The 15,331-nt window shown below is 35.4% G+C and overlaps 1 non-coding gene across 1 annotated transcript; it reads right to left on the bottom strand.

Moving 5' to 3' along the window:
* Nucleotides 1-7,349: 7,349 nt before the first annotated feature.
* TRNAC-ACA (transfer RNA cysteine (anticodon ACA)) lies at nt 7,350-7,421 on the bottom strand. Its single transcript has one exon. It is a non-coding gene; the product is annotated as a tRNA-Cys (tRNA).
* Between the last annotated feature and the right edge of the window lie 7,910 nt (nt 7,422-15,331).

Here is a 15,331-nt window from a genome sequence, read left to right as displayed (position 1 = left end):
ACATGGAAAAAAAATCTTTTGTCAAATGCACAAATTCTGCAAAATGTAACTGCATCTCTACTGCAGTTTGTTGATTTTGTGCTAAGAGCATAGTTAAACCCAATTGTTCATTCTTTTGTATATGAAATGATGATATATTTTATTGTTTCTTACAGTGCATTGGGTTGAAAAACATTTTAACAGGATCTATTGAAGAGGGTATATGGTTATGAAACAGGGACTTCTTGAACTGCACTCCTACCCTCTACCACTGACATAAACCCTTGAATGCTGAAAACTGCCTTTTTTTAAAAAGGTGATAGAGTGGGTGACTGCATGGAACTTGTAGAACTAATGACACCACTGCACTTCTGGTCAGCAGTACAAATTAATACATTTCATTAAGGGCATATTATTGGTTTCCACCACAGTTTTATAACATTCATATGAGCTTCCAATGGACTATTTCAAACTGATAATATCACCAGTAGAACTTGGGTGAATGTAAAACACAGCTTGTATCATATGAAGAAATCCTAAACAGTTTCATGGTGTTTACCCTATGTTTCAGGAGATGATCAGGAGTATTTCAAATGTAGAAATGTGTTGCTCATTACATAAAATGCTAAGATTGTAAATGTTTTCTTCAATTTATTTAATTAAAAACATATTTCTACAGGTAAAACAGTTGGACAAGGGGGCACCCAGATTTGAACTAGGGACCTTTTGATCTGCAGTGAAATGCTCTACCCCTGAGCTATAACATTATTTCTGAAATGTTCACCTTTATTTATTCAGTAATATGTACAAAGTGGAAGCAACATGCAATCACCATCAAAGCAAAGCATTTTCAGCCACCAAACCCTCGTTATAAGTATATGGGGTGCGAAGGATGTCCTTTATCTGCCTTGGTAAAATACAGTGAGGTTTCCATTGCAAGAATTCATATATTTCGTATCACATGCAGATCTTGGAACATGGAAAAAAAATCTTTTGTCAAATGCACAAATTCTGCAAAATGTAACTGCATCTCTACTGCAGTTTGTTGATTTTGTGCTAAGAGCATAGTTAAACCCAATTGTTCATTCTTTTGTATATAAAATGATGATATATTTTATTGTTTCTTACAGTGCATTGGGTTGAAAAACATTTTAACAGGATCTATTGAAGAGGGTACATGGTTATGAAACGGGGACTTCTTGAACTGCATTCCTACGCTCTACCACTGAGTTAAACCCTTGAATGCTGAAAACTGCCCTTTTTTAAAAAGGTGATAGAGTGGGGGACTGTATGGAACTTGTAGAACTAACGACATCAGTGCACTTCTGGTCAGCTGTACAAATTAATACATTTCATTAAGGGCATATTATTGGTTTCCACCACAGTTTTATAACATTCATATGAGCTTCCAATGGACTATTTCAAACTGATAATATCACCAGTAGAACTTGGGTGAATGTAAAACACAGCTTGTATCATACAAAGAAATCCTACACAGTTTCATGGTGTTTACCATATGTTTCAGGAGATGATCAGGAGTATTTCAAATGTAGAAATGTGTTGCTCATTACATAAAATGCTAAGATTGTAAATGTTTTCTTCAATTTATTTAATTAAAAACATATTTCTACAGGTAAAACAGTTGGACAAGGGGGCACCCAGATTTGAACAAGGGACCTCTTGATCTGCAGTCAAATGCTCTACCACTGAGCTATACCTCCATTACTAAAAAAATCCCCCTTTATTAATTCAGTAATATGTACAAAGTGCAAGCAACATGCAATCACCATCAAATCAATGCATTTTCAGCCACCAAACCCTCCTATAAGTATAAGGGGTACAAAGGATGGCCTTTATCTGCCTTGGTAAAATACAGTGAGGTTTCCATTGCAAGAATTCATACATTTCGTATCACATGTAGATCTTGGAACATGGAAAAAAAATCTTTTGCCAAATGCACAAATTCTGCAAAATGTAACTGCTTCTCTACTAGAGTTTGTTGATTTTGTGCTAAGAGCGTAGTTAAACCCAATTGTTTATTGTTTTGTATAAGAAATGATGATATATCTTATTGTTTCTTACAGTGCATTGTGTTGAAAAACATTTTAACAGGATCTATTGAAGAGGGTATATGGTTATGAAACAGGGACTTCTTGAACTGCACTCCTACCCTCTACCACTAATATAAACCCTTGAATGCTGAAAACTGCCCTTTTTTAAAAAAGTGATAGAGTGGGTGACTGTATGGAACTTGTAGAACTAATGACATCAGTGCACTTCTGGTCAGCTGTACAAATTAATACATTTCATTAAGGGCATTTTATTGGTTTCCACCACAGTTTTATAACATTCATATGCGCTTCCAATGGACTATTTCAAACTGATAATATCACCAGTAGAACTTGGGTGAATGTAATGCACAGCTTGTTTCATACGAAGAAATCCGAAACAGCTTAATGGTGTTTACCCTATGTTTCCGGAGATGATCAGGAGTATTTCAAATGTAGAAATGTGTTGCTTATTACATAAAATGCTAAGATTCTAAATGTTTTCTTCAATTTATTTAATTAAGAAAATATTTCTACAGGTAAAACAATTGTACAAGGGGGCACCCAGATATGAACTAGGGACCTCTTGATCTGCAGTCAAATGCTCAAACACTGAGCTATACCCCCAGCTCTGAAATGTTCTCCTTTATTTATTCAGTAATATGTACAACGTGGAAGCAACATGCAATCACCATCAAAGCAATGCATTTTCAGCCACCAAATCCTCCTTATAAGTATAAGGGGTACAAAAGATGTCCTTCATCTGCCTTTGTAAAATACAGTGAGGTTTCCAGTGCAAGAATTCATACATTTCCTGTCACATGTAGATCTTGGAACATGGAAAAAAAAAACTTTTGTCAAATGCACGAATTCTGCAAAACGTAACTGCTTCTCTACTGCAGTTTGTTGATTTTGTGCTAAGAGCATAGTTAAACCCAATTGTTCATTGTTTTGTATATGAAATGATGATATATCTTATTGTTTCTTACAGTGCATTGGGTTGAAAAACATTTTAACAGGATCTATTGAAGAGGGTATATGGTTATGAAACAGGGACTTCTTGAACTGCACTCCTACCCTCTACCACTGACATAAACCCTTGAATGATGAAAACTGCCTTTTTTTTAAAAAGGTGATAGAGTGGGTGACTGTATGGAACTTGTAGAACTAATGACACCACTGCACTTCTGGTCAGCAGTACAAATTAATACATTTCATTAAGGGCATATTATTGGTTTCCACCACAGTTTTATAACATTCATATGAGCTTCCAATGGACTATTTCAAACTGATAATATCACCAGTAGAACTTGGGTGAATGTAAAACACAGCTTGTATCATATGAAGAAATCCTAAACAGTTTCATGGTGTTTACCCTATGTTTCAGGAGATGATCAGGAGTATTTCAAATGTAGAAATGTGTTGCTCATTACATAAAATGCTAAGATTGTAAATGTTTTCTTCAATTTATTTAATTAAAAACATATTTCTACAGGTAAAACAGTTGGACAAGGGGGCACCCAGATTTGAACTAGGGACCTTTTGATCTGCAGTGAAATGCTCTACCCCTGAGCTATAACATTATTTCTGAAATGTTCACCTTTATTTATTCAGTAATATGTACAAAGTGGAAGCAACATGCAATCACCATCAAAGCAAAGCATTTTCAGCCACCAAACCCTCGTTATAAGTATATGGGGTGCGAAGGATGTCCTTTATCTGCCTTGGTAAAATACAGTGAGGTTTCCATTGCAAGAATTCATATATTTCGTATCACATGCAGAATTTGGAACATGGAAAAAAAATCTTTTGTCAAATGCACAAATTCTGCAAAATGTAACTGCATCTCTACTGCAGTTTGTTGATTTTGTGCTAAGAGCATAGTTAAACCCAATTGTTCATTCTTTTGTATATGAAATGATGATATATTTTATTGTTTCTTACAGTGCATTGGGTTGAAAAACATTTTAACAGGATCTATTGAAGAGGGTATATGGTTATGAAACAGGGACTTCTTGAACTGCACTCCTACCCTCTACCACTGACATAAACCCTTGAATGCTGAAAACTGCCTTTTTTTAAAAAGGTGATAGAGTGGGTGACTGTATGGAACTTGTAGAACTAATGACACCACTGCACTTCTGGTCAGCAGTACAAATTAATACATTTCATTAAGGGCATATTATTGGTTTCCACCACAGTTTTATAACATTCATATGAGCTTCCAATGGACTATTTCAAACTGATAATATCACCAGTAGAACTTGGGTGAATGTAAAACACAGCTTGTATCATATGAAGAAATCCTAAACAGTTTCATGGTGTTTACCCTATGTTTCAGGAGATGATCAGGAGTATTTCAAATGTAGAAATGTGTTGCTCATTACATAAAATGCTAAGATTGTAAATGTTTTCTTCAATTTATTTAATTAAAAACATATTTCTACAGGTAAAACAGTTGGACAAGGGGGCACCCAGATTTGAACTAGGGACCTTTTGATCTGCAGTGAAATGCTCTACCCCTGAGCTATAACATTATTTCTGAAATGTTCACCTTTATTTATTCAGTAATATGTACAAAGTGGAAGCAACATGCAATCACCATCAAAGCAAAGCATTTTCAGCCACCAAACCCTCGTTATAAGTATATGGGGTGCGAAGGATGTCCTTTATCTGCCTTGGTAAAATACAGTGAGGTTTCCATTGCAAGAATTCATATATTTCGTATCACATGCAGATCTTGGAACATGGAAAAAAAATCTTTTGTCAAACGCACAAATCCTGCAAAATCTAACTGCATCTCTACTGGAGTTTGTTGATTTTGTGCTAAGAGCATAGTTAAACCCAATTGTTCATTCTTTTGTATATGAAATGATGATATATTTTATTGTTTCTTACAGTGCATTGGGTTGAAAAACATTTTAACAGGATCTATTGAAGAGGGTACATGGTTATGAAACGGGGACTTCTTGAACTGCATTCCTACGCTCTACCACTGAGTTAAACCCTTGAATGCTGAAAACTGCCCTTTTTTAAAAAGGTGATAGAGTGGGGGACTGTATGGAACTTGTAGAACTAACGACATCAGTGCACTTCTGGTCAGCTGTACAAATTAATACATTTCATTAAGGGCATATTATTGGTTTCCACCACAGTTTTATAACATTCATATGAGCTTCCAATGGACTATTTCAAACTGATAATATCACCAGTAGAACTTGGGTGAATGTAAAACACAGCTTGTATCATACAAAGAAATCCTACACAGTTTCATGGTGTTTACCATATGTTTCAGGAGATGATCAGGAGTATTTCAAATGTAGAAATGTGTTGCTCATTACATAAAATGCTAAGATTGTAAATGTTTTCTTCAATTTATTTAATTAAAAACATATTTCTACAGGTAAAACAGTTGGACAAGGGGGCACCCAGATTTGAACAAGGGACCTCTTGATCTGCAGTCAAATGCTCTACCACTGAGCTATACCTCCATTACTAAAAAAATCCCCCTTTATTAATTCAGTAATATGTACAAAGTGCAAGCAACATGCAATCACCATCAAATCAATGCATTTTCAGCCACCAAACCCTCCTATAAGTATAAGGGGTACAAAGGATGGCCTTTATCTGCCTTGGTAAAATACAGTGAGGTTTCCATTGCAAGAATTCATACATTTCGTATCACATGTAGATCTTGGAACATGGAAAAAAAATCTTTTGCCAAATGCACAAATTCTGCAAAATGTAACTGCTTCTCTACTAGAGTTTGTTGATTTTGTGCTAAGAGCATAGTTAAACCCAATTGTTCATTGTTTTGTATATGAAATGATGATATATCCTATTGTTTCTTACAGTGCATTGGGTTAAAAAACATTTTAACAGGAGCTATTGAAGAGGGTATATGGTTATGAAACAGGGACTTCTTGAACTACACTCCTACGCTCTACCACTGACATAAACCCTTGAATGTTGAAAACTGCCCTTTTTAAAAAAGGTGATAGAGTGGGTGACTCTATGGAACTTGTAGAACTAATGACATCAGTGCACTTCTGGTCAGCTGTACAAATTAATACATTTCATTAAGGGCATATTATTGGTTTCCACCACAGTTTTATAACATTCATATGAGCTTCCAATGGACTATTTCAAACTGATCATATCACCAGTAGAACTTGGGTGAATGTAAAACACAGCTTGTATCATATGAAGAAATCCTAAACAGCTTAATGGTGTTTACCCTATGTTTCAGGTGATGATCAGGAGTATTTCAAATGTAGAAATGTGTTGCTCATTACATAAAATGCTAAGATTGTAAATGTTTACTTCAATTTATTTAATTAAAAACATATTTCTACAGGTAAAACAGTTGAACAAGGGGGCACCCAGAACTAGGGACCTCTTGATCAGCAGTGAAATACCCTACCACTGAGCTATACCCCCAGTTCTGAAAATGTCCCCTTTATTAATTCAGTAATATGTACAAAGTGCAAGCAACATGCAATCACCATCAAAGCAATGCATTTTCAGCCACCAAACCCTACTTATAAGTATAAGGGGTACAAAAGATGTCCTTAATCTGCCTTGGTAAAATACAGTGAGGTCTCCATTGCAAGAATTCATACATTTCGTATCCCATGTAGATCTTGGAACATGGAAAAAAAACTTTTGTCAAATGCACAAATTCTGCAAAACGTAACTGTTTCTCTACTGCATTTTGTTGATTTTGTGCTAAGAGCATAGTTAAACCCAATTGTTCATTCTTTTGTATATGAAATGATGATATATCTATTGTTTCTTACAGTGCATTGGGTTAAAAAATACATTTTAACAGGATCTATTGAAAAGGGTATATGGTTATGAAACAGGAACTTCTTGAAAAGCACTCCTACGCTCTACCACTGACATAAACCCTTGAATGCTGAAAACTGCCCTTTTTTAAAAAGGTGATAGAGTGAGTGACTGTATGGAACTTGTAGAACTAATGACATCAGTGCACTTCTGGTCAGCTGTACAAATTAATACATTTCATTAAGGGAATATTATTGGTTTCCACCACAGTTTTATAGCATTCATATGAGCTTCCAATGGACTATTGCAAACTGATAATATCACCAGTAGAACTTGGGAGAATGTAAAACACAGCTTGTATCATACTAAGAAATCCTAAACAGTTTCATGGTGTTTACCCTATGTTTCAGGAGATGATCAGGAGTATTTCAAATGTAGAAATGTGTTGCTCATTACATAAAATGCTAAGATTGTAAATGTTTTCTTCAATTTATTTAATTAAAAAAACATTTCTACAGGTAAAACAGTTGGACAAGGGGGCACCCAGATTTGAACTAGGGACCTCTTGATTTGTTGTCAAATGCTCTACCACTGAGCTATACCCCCAGTTTTTAAATGTTCACCTTTATTAATTCAGTGATATGTACAAAGTTCAAGCAACATGCAATCACCATCAAAGCAATGCATTTTCAGCCACCAAACCCTCCTTATAAGTATATGGGGTGCGAAGGATGTCCTTTATCTGCCTTGGTAAAATACAGTGAGGTTTCCATTGCAAGAATTCATACATTTCGTATCACATGTAGATCTTGGAACATGGAAAAAAAACTTTTGTCAAATGCACAAATTCTGCAAAACGTAACTGTTTCTCCACTGCATTTTGTTGATTTTGTGCTAAGAGCATAGGTAAACCCAATTGTTCATTGTTTTGTATATGAAATGATGATATATCTTATTGTTTCTTCCAGTGCATTGGGTTGAAAAACATTTTAACAGGATCAATTGAAGAGGGTATATGGTTATGAAACGGGGACTTCTTGAACTGCATTCCTACGCTCTACCACTGAGTTAAACCCTTGAATGCTGAAAACTGGCCTTTTTTAAAAAGGTGATAGAGTGGGTGACTCTATGGAACTTGTAGAACTAATGACATCAGTGCACTTCTGGTCAGCTGTACAAATTAATACATTTCATTAAGGGCATATTATTGGTTTCCACCACAGTTTTATAACATTCATATGAGCTTCCAATGGACTATTTCAAACTGATAATATCACCAGTAGAACTTGGGTGAATGTAAAACACAGCTTGTATCATATGAAGAAATCCTAAACAGTTTCATGGTGTTTACCCTATGTTTCAGGAGATGATCAGGAGTATTTCAAATGTAGAAATGTGTTGCTCATTGCATAAAATGCTAAGATTGTAAAAGTTTTCTTCCATTTATTTAATTAAAAAAATATTTCTACAGGTAAAACAGTTGGACAAGGGGGCACCCAGATTTGAACTAGGGACCTTTTGATCTGCAGTGAAATGCTCTACCCCTGAGCGATACCCCCATTTCTGAAATGTTCACCTTTATTTATTCAGTAATATGCACAAAGTGGAAGCAACATGCAATCACCATCAAAGCAAAGCATTTTCAGCCACCAAACCCTCCTTATAAGTATATGGGGTGTGAAGGATGTCCTTTATCTGCCTTGGTAAAATACAGTGAGGTTTCCATTGCAAGAATTCATACATTTCGTATCACATGTAGATCTTGGAACATGGAAAAAAAATCTTTTGTCAAATGCACATATTCTGCAAAATGTAACTGCTTCTCTACTGCAGTTTGTTGATTTTGTGCTAAGAGCATAGATTAACCCAATTGTTCATTGTTTTGTATATGAAATGATGATATATCCTATTGTTTCTTACAGTGCATTGGGTTGAAAAACATTTTAGCAGGATCTATTGAAGAGGGTATATGGTTATGAAACAGGGACGTCTTGAACTACACTCCTACGCTCTACCACTGACATAAACCCTTGAATTTTGAATACTGCCGTTTTTTAAAAAGGTGATAGAGTGGGTGACTCTATGGAACTTGTAGAACTAATGACATCAGTGCACTTCTGGTCAGCTGTACAAATTAATACATTTCATTAAGGGCATATCATTGGTTTCCACCACAGTTTTATAACATTCATAAGAGCTTCCAATGGACTATTTCAAACTGATCATATCACCAGTAGAACTTGGGTGAATGTAAAACACAGCTTGTATCATATGAAGAAATCCTAAACAGCTTAATGGTGTTTACCCTATGTTTCAGGTGATGATCAGGAGTATTTCAAATGTAGAAATGTGTTGCTCATTACATAAAATGCTAAGATTGTAAATGTTTACTTCAATTTATTTAATTAAACACACATTTCTACAGGTAAAAAAGTTGGACAAGTGGGCACCCAGATTTGAACTAGGGATCTTTTGATCTGCAGTGAAATGCTCTACCCCTGAGCTATACCCCCATTTCTGAAATGTTCACCTTTATTTATTCAGTAATATGTAAAAAGTGGAAGCAACATGCAATCACCATCAAAGCAAAGCATTTTCAGCCACCAAACCCTCCTTATAAGTATATGGGGTGCGAAGGATGTCCTTTATCTGACTTGGTAAAATACAGTGAGGTTTCCATTCCAAGAATTCATACATTTCGTATCACATGTAGATCTTGGAACATGGAAAAAAAATCTTTTGTCAAATGCACAAATTCTGCAAAATGTAACTGCTTCTCTACTGCAGTTTGTTGATTTCGTGCTAAGAGCATAGTTAAACCCAATTGTTCATTCTTTTGTATATGAAATGATGATATATCTTATTGTTTCTTACAGTGCATTGGGTTGAAAAACATTTTAACAGGATCTATTGAAGAGGGTATATGGTTATGAAACAGGGACTTCTTGATCTGCATTCCTACGCCCTACCACTGAGTTAAACCCTTGAATGCTAAAAACTGCCCTTTTTTAAAAAGGTGATAGAGTGGTTGACTGTATGGAACTTGTAGAACTAATGACATCAGTGCAATTCTGGTCAGCTGTACAAATTAATACATTTCATTAAGGGCATATTATTGGTAACCACCACAGTTTTATAACATTCATATGAGCTTCCAATGGACTATTTCAAACTGATCATATCACCAGTAGAACTTGGGTGAATGTAAAACACAGCTTGTATCATATGAAGAAATCCTAAACAGCTTAATGGTGTTTACCCTATGTTTCAGGTGATGATCAGGTGTATTTCAAATGTAGAAATGAGTTGCTCATTACATAAAATGATAAGATTGTAAATGTTTACTTCAATTTATTTAATTAAAAACATATTTCTACAGGTAAAACAGTTGGACAAGGGGGCACCCAGATTTGAACTAGGGACCTTTTGATCTGCACTGAAATGCTCTACCCCGGAGCTATACCCCCATTTCTAAAATGTTCACCTTTATTTATTCAGTAATATGTACAAAGTGGAAGCAACATGCAATCACCATCAAAGCAAAGCATCTTCAGCCACCAAACCCTCCTTATAAGTATATGGGGTGCGAAGGATGTCCTTTATGTGCCTTGGTAAAATACAGTGAGGTTTCCATTGCAAGAATTCATGCATTTCGTATCACATGTAGATCTTGGAACATGGAACAAAAATCTTTTGTCAAATGCACAAATTCTGCAAAATATAACTGCTTCTCTACTGCAGTTTGTTGATTTTGTGCTAAGAGCATAGTTAAACCCAATTGTTCATTGTTTTGTATATGAAATGATGATATATCTTATTGTTTCTTACAGTGCATTGGGTTGAAAAACATTTTAACAGGATCTATTGAAGAGGGTATATGGTTATTAAACAGGGACTTCTTGAACTGCATTCCTACGCTCTACCACTGAGTTAAACCCTTGAATGCTGAAAACTGCCCTTTTTTAAAAAGGTGATAGAGTGGGTGACTGTATGGAACTTGTAGAACTAATGACATCAGTGCACTTCTGGTCAGCTGTATAAATTAATACATTTCATTAAGGGCATATTATTGGTTTCCGCCACAGTTTTATAACATTCATAAGAGCTTCCAATGGACTATTTCAAACTGATCATATCACCAGTAGAACTTGGGTGAATGTAAAACACAGCTTGTACCATATGAAGAAATCCTAAACAGCGTAATGGTGTTTACCCTATGAACCAGGTGATGATCAGGAATATTTCAAATGTAGAAATGTGTTGCTCATTACATAAAATGCTAAGATTGTAAATGTTTACTTCAATTTATTTAATTAAAAACATATTTCTAGAGCTAAAACAGTTGGACAAGGGGGCACCCAGATATGAACTAGGAACCTTTTGATCTGCAGTGAAATGCTCTACCCTTGAGCTATATACCCCCATTTCTGAAACATTCACCTTTATTTATTCAGTAATATGTACAAAGTGGACGCAACATGCAATCACCATCAAAGCAAAGCATTTTCAGCCACCAAACCCTCCTTATAAGTATATGGGGTGCGAAGGATGTCCTTTATCTGCCTTGGTAAAATACAGTGAGGTTTCCATTGCAAGAATTCATACATTTCGTATCACATGTAGATCTTGGAACATGGAAAAAAAATCTTTTGTCAAATGCACAAATTCTGCAAAATGTAACTGCTTCTCTACTGCAGTTTGTTGATTTTGTGCCAAGAGCATAGTTAAACCCAATTGTTCATTCTTTTGTATATGAAATGATGATATATCTTATTGTTTCTTACAGTGCATTGGGTTGAAAAACATTTTAACAGGATCTATTGAAGAGGGTATATAGTTATGAAACAGGGACTTCTTGATCTGCATTCCTACGCCCTACCACTGAGTTAAACCCTTGAATGCTGAAAACTGCCCTTGTTTAAAAAGGTGATAGAGTGGTTGACTGTATGGAACTTGTAGAACTAATGACATCAGGGCACTTCTGGTCAGCTGTACAAATTAATACATTTCATTAAGGGCATATTATTGGTTTCCACCACAGTTTTATAACATTCATATGAGCTTCCAATGGACTATTTCAAACTGATAATATCACCAGTAGAACTTGGGTGAATGTAAAACACAGCTTGTATCATATGAAGAAATCCTAAACAGTTTCCCGGTGTTTACCCTATGTTTCAGGAGATGATCAGGAGTATTTCAAATGTAGAAATGTGTTGCTCATTACATAAAATGCTAAGATTGTAAATGTTTTCTTCAATTTATTTAAAAAAATATTTCTACAGGTAAAACAGTTGAACAAGGGGGCACCCGGATTAGAACTAGGGATCTCTTGATCTGCAGTCAAATGCTCTACCACTGAGCTATAGCCCCAGTTCTGAAAAGTTCCCCTTTATTAATTCAGTAATATGTACAAAGTGCAAGCAACATGCAATCACCATCAAAGCAATGCATTTTCAGCCACTAAACCCTCCTTATAAGTATATGAGCTGCGAAGGATGTCCTTTATCTGCCTTGGTAAAATACAGTGAGGTTTCCATTGCAAGAATTCATACATTTCGTATCACATGTAGATCTTGGAACATGGAACAAAAATCTTTTGTCAAATGCACAAATTCTGCAAAATGTAACTGCTTCTCTACAGCAGTTTGTTGATTTTGTGCTAGGAGCATAGTTAAACCCAATTGTTCATTGTTTTGTATATGAATGGTGATATATCTTATTGTTTCTTACAGTGCATTGGGTTGAAAAACATTTTAACAGCATCTATTGAAGAGGGTATATGGTTATTAAACAGGGACTTCTTGAACTGCATTCCTACGCTCTACCACTGAGTTAAACCCTTGAATACTGAAAACTGCCCTTTTTTAAAAAGGTGATAGAGTGGGTCACTGTATGGAACTTGTAGAACTAATGACATCAGTGCACTTCTGGTCAGCTGTATAAATTAATACATTTCATTAAGGGCATATTATTGGTTTCCACCACAGTTTTATAACATTCATATGAGCTTCCAATGGACTATTTCAAACTGATCATATCACCAGTAGAACTTGGGTGAATGTAAAACACAGCTTGTATCATATGAAGAAATCCTAAACAGCGTAATGGTGTTTACCCTATGTTCCAGGTGATGATCAGGAATATTTCAAATGTAGAAATGTGTTGCTCATTACATAAAATGCTAAGATTGTAAATGTTTACTTCAATTTATTTAATTAAAAACATATTTCTAGAGCTAAAACAGTTGGACAAGGGGGCACCCAGATATGAACTAGGAACCTTTTGATCTGCAGTGAAATGCTCTACCCCTGAGCTATATACCCCCATTTCTGAAACATTCACCTTTATTTATTCAGTAATATGTACAAAGTGGACGCAACATGCAATCACCATCAAAGCAAAGCATTTTCAGCCACCAAACCCTCCTTATAAGTATATGGGGTGCGAAGGATGTCCTTTATCTGCCTTGGTAAAATACAGTGAGGTTTCCATTGCAAGAATTCATACATTTCGTATCACATGTAGATCTTGGAACATGGAAAAAAAATCTTTGGTCAAATGCACAAATTCTGCAAAATGTAACTGCTTCTCTACTGCAGTTTGTTGATTTTGTGCCAAGAGCATAGTTAAACCCAATTGTTCATTCTTTTGTATATGAAATGATGATATATCTTATTGTTTCTTACAGTGCATTGGGTTGAAAAACATTTTAACAGGATCTATTGAAGAGGGTATATAGTTATGAAACAGGGACTTCTTGATCTGCATTCCTACGCCCTACCACTGAGTTAAACCCTTGAATGCTGAAAACTGCCCTTGTTTAAAAAGGTGATAGAGTGGTTGACTGTATGGAACTTGTAGAACTAATGACATCAGGGCACTTCTGGTCAGCTGTACAAATTAATACATTTCATTAAGGGCATATTATTGGTTTCCACCACAGTTTTATAACATTCATATGAGCTTCCAATGGACTATTTCAAACTGATAATATCACCAGTAGAACTTGGGTGAATGTAAAACACAGCTTGTATCATATGAAGAAATCCTAAACAGTTTCCCGGTGTTTACCCTATGTTTCAGGAGATGATCAGGAGTATTTCAAATGTAGAAATGTGTTGCTCATTACATAAAATGCTAAGATTGTAAATGTTTCCTTCAATTTATTTAAAAAAATATTTCTACAGGTAAAACAGTTGAACAAGGGGGCACCCGGATTAGAACTAGGGATCTCTTGATCTGCAGTCAAATGCTCTACCACTGAGCTATAGCCCCAGTTCTGAAAAGTTACCCTTTATTAATTCAGTAATATGTACAAAGTGCAAGCAACATGCAATCACCATCAAAGCAATGCATTTTCAGCCACCAAACCCTCCTTATAAGTATATGAGCTGCGAAGGATGTCCTTTATCTGCCTTGGTAAAATACAGTGAGGTTTCCATTGCAAGAATTCATACATTTCGTATCACATGTAGATCTTGGAACATGGAACAAAAATCTTTTTGTCAAATGCACAAATTCTGCAAAATGTAACTGCTTCTCTACAGCAGTTTGTTGATTTTGTGCTAGGAGCATAGTTAAACCCAATCGTTCATTGTTTTGTATATGAATGGTGATATATCTTATTGTTTCTTACAGTGCATTGGGTTGAAAAACATTTTAACAGGATCTATTGAAGAGGGTATATGGTTATTAAACAGGGACTTCTTGAACTGCATTCCTACGCTCTACCACTGAGTTAAACCCTTGAATACTGAAAACTGCCCTTTTTTAAAAAGGTGATAGAGTGGGTCACTGTATGGAACTTGTAGAACTAATGACATCAGTGCACTTCTGGTCAGCTGTATAAATTAATACATTTCATTAAGGGCATATTATTGGTTTCCACCACAGTTTTATAACATTCATATGAGCTTCCAATGGACTATTTCAAACTGATAATATCACCAGTAGAACTTGGGTGAATGTAAAACACAGCTTGTATCATATGAAGAAATCCTAAACAGCTTAATGGTGTTTACCCTATGTTTCAGGTGATGATCAGGAGTATTTCAAATGTAGAAATGTGTTGCTCATTACATAAAATGCTAAGATTGTAAATGTTTACTTCAATTTATTTAATTAAAAACATATTTCTACAGGTAAAACAGTTGGACAAGGGGGCACCCAGATTTGAACTAGTGACCTTTTGATCTGCAGTTAAATGCTCTACTCTGGAGCTATAGCCCCATTTCTGAAATATTCACCTTTATTTATTCAGTAATATGTACAAAGTGGAAGCAACATGCAATCACCATCAAAGCAATGCATTTTCAGCCACCAAACCCTCCTTATAAGTATATGGGGTGCAAAGGATGTCCTTTATCTGCCTTGGTAAAATACAGTGAGGTTTCCATTGCAAGAATTCATACATTTCGTATCACATGTAGATCTTGGAACATGGAAAAAAAATCTTTTGTCAAATGCACAAATTCTGCAAAATGTAACTGCTTCTCTACTGCAGTTTGTTGATT

This window comes from Ambystoma mexicanum, chromosome 4q, assembly GCF_040938575.1.
Source record: "Ambystoma mexicanum isolate Mex_15411 chromosome 4q, UKY_AmexF1_1, whole genome shotgun sequence".
Taxonomy (NCBI): Eukaryota; Metazoa; Chordata; class Amphibia; order Caudata; family Ambystomatidae; genus Ambystoma; species Ambystoma mexicanum.
The sequence above is the reverse complement of the archived record's forward strand: the minus strand, read 5'-3'. Positions and strand labels throughout refer to the sequence as shown.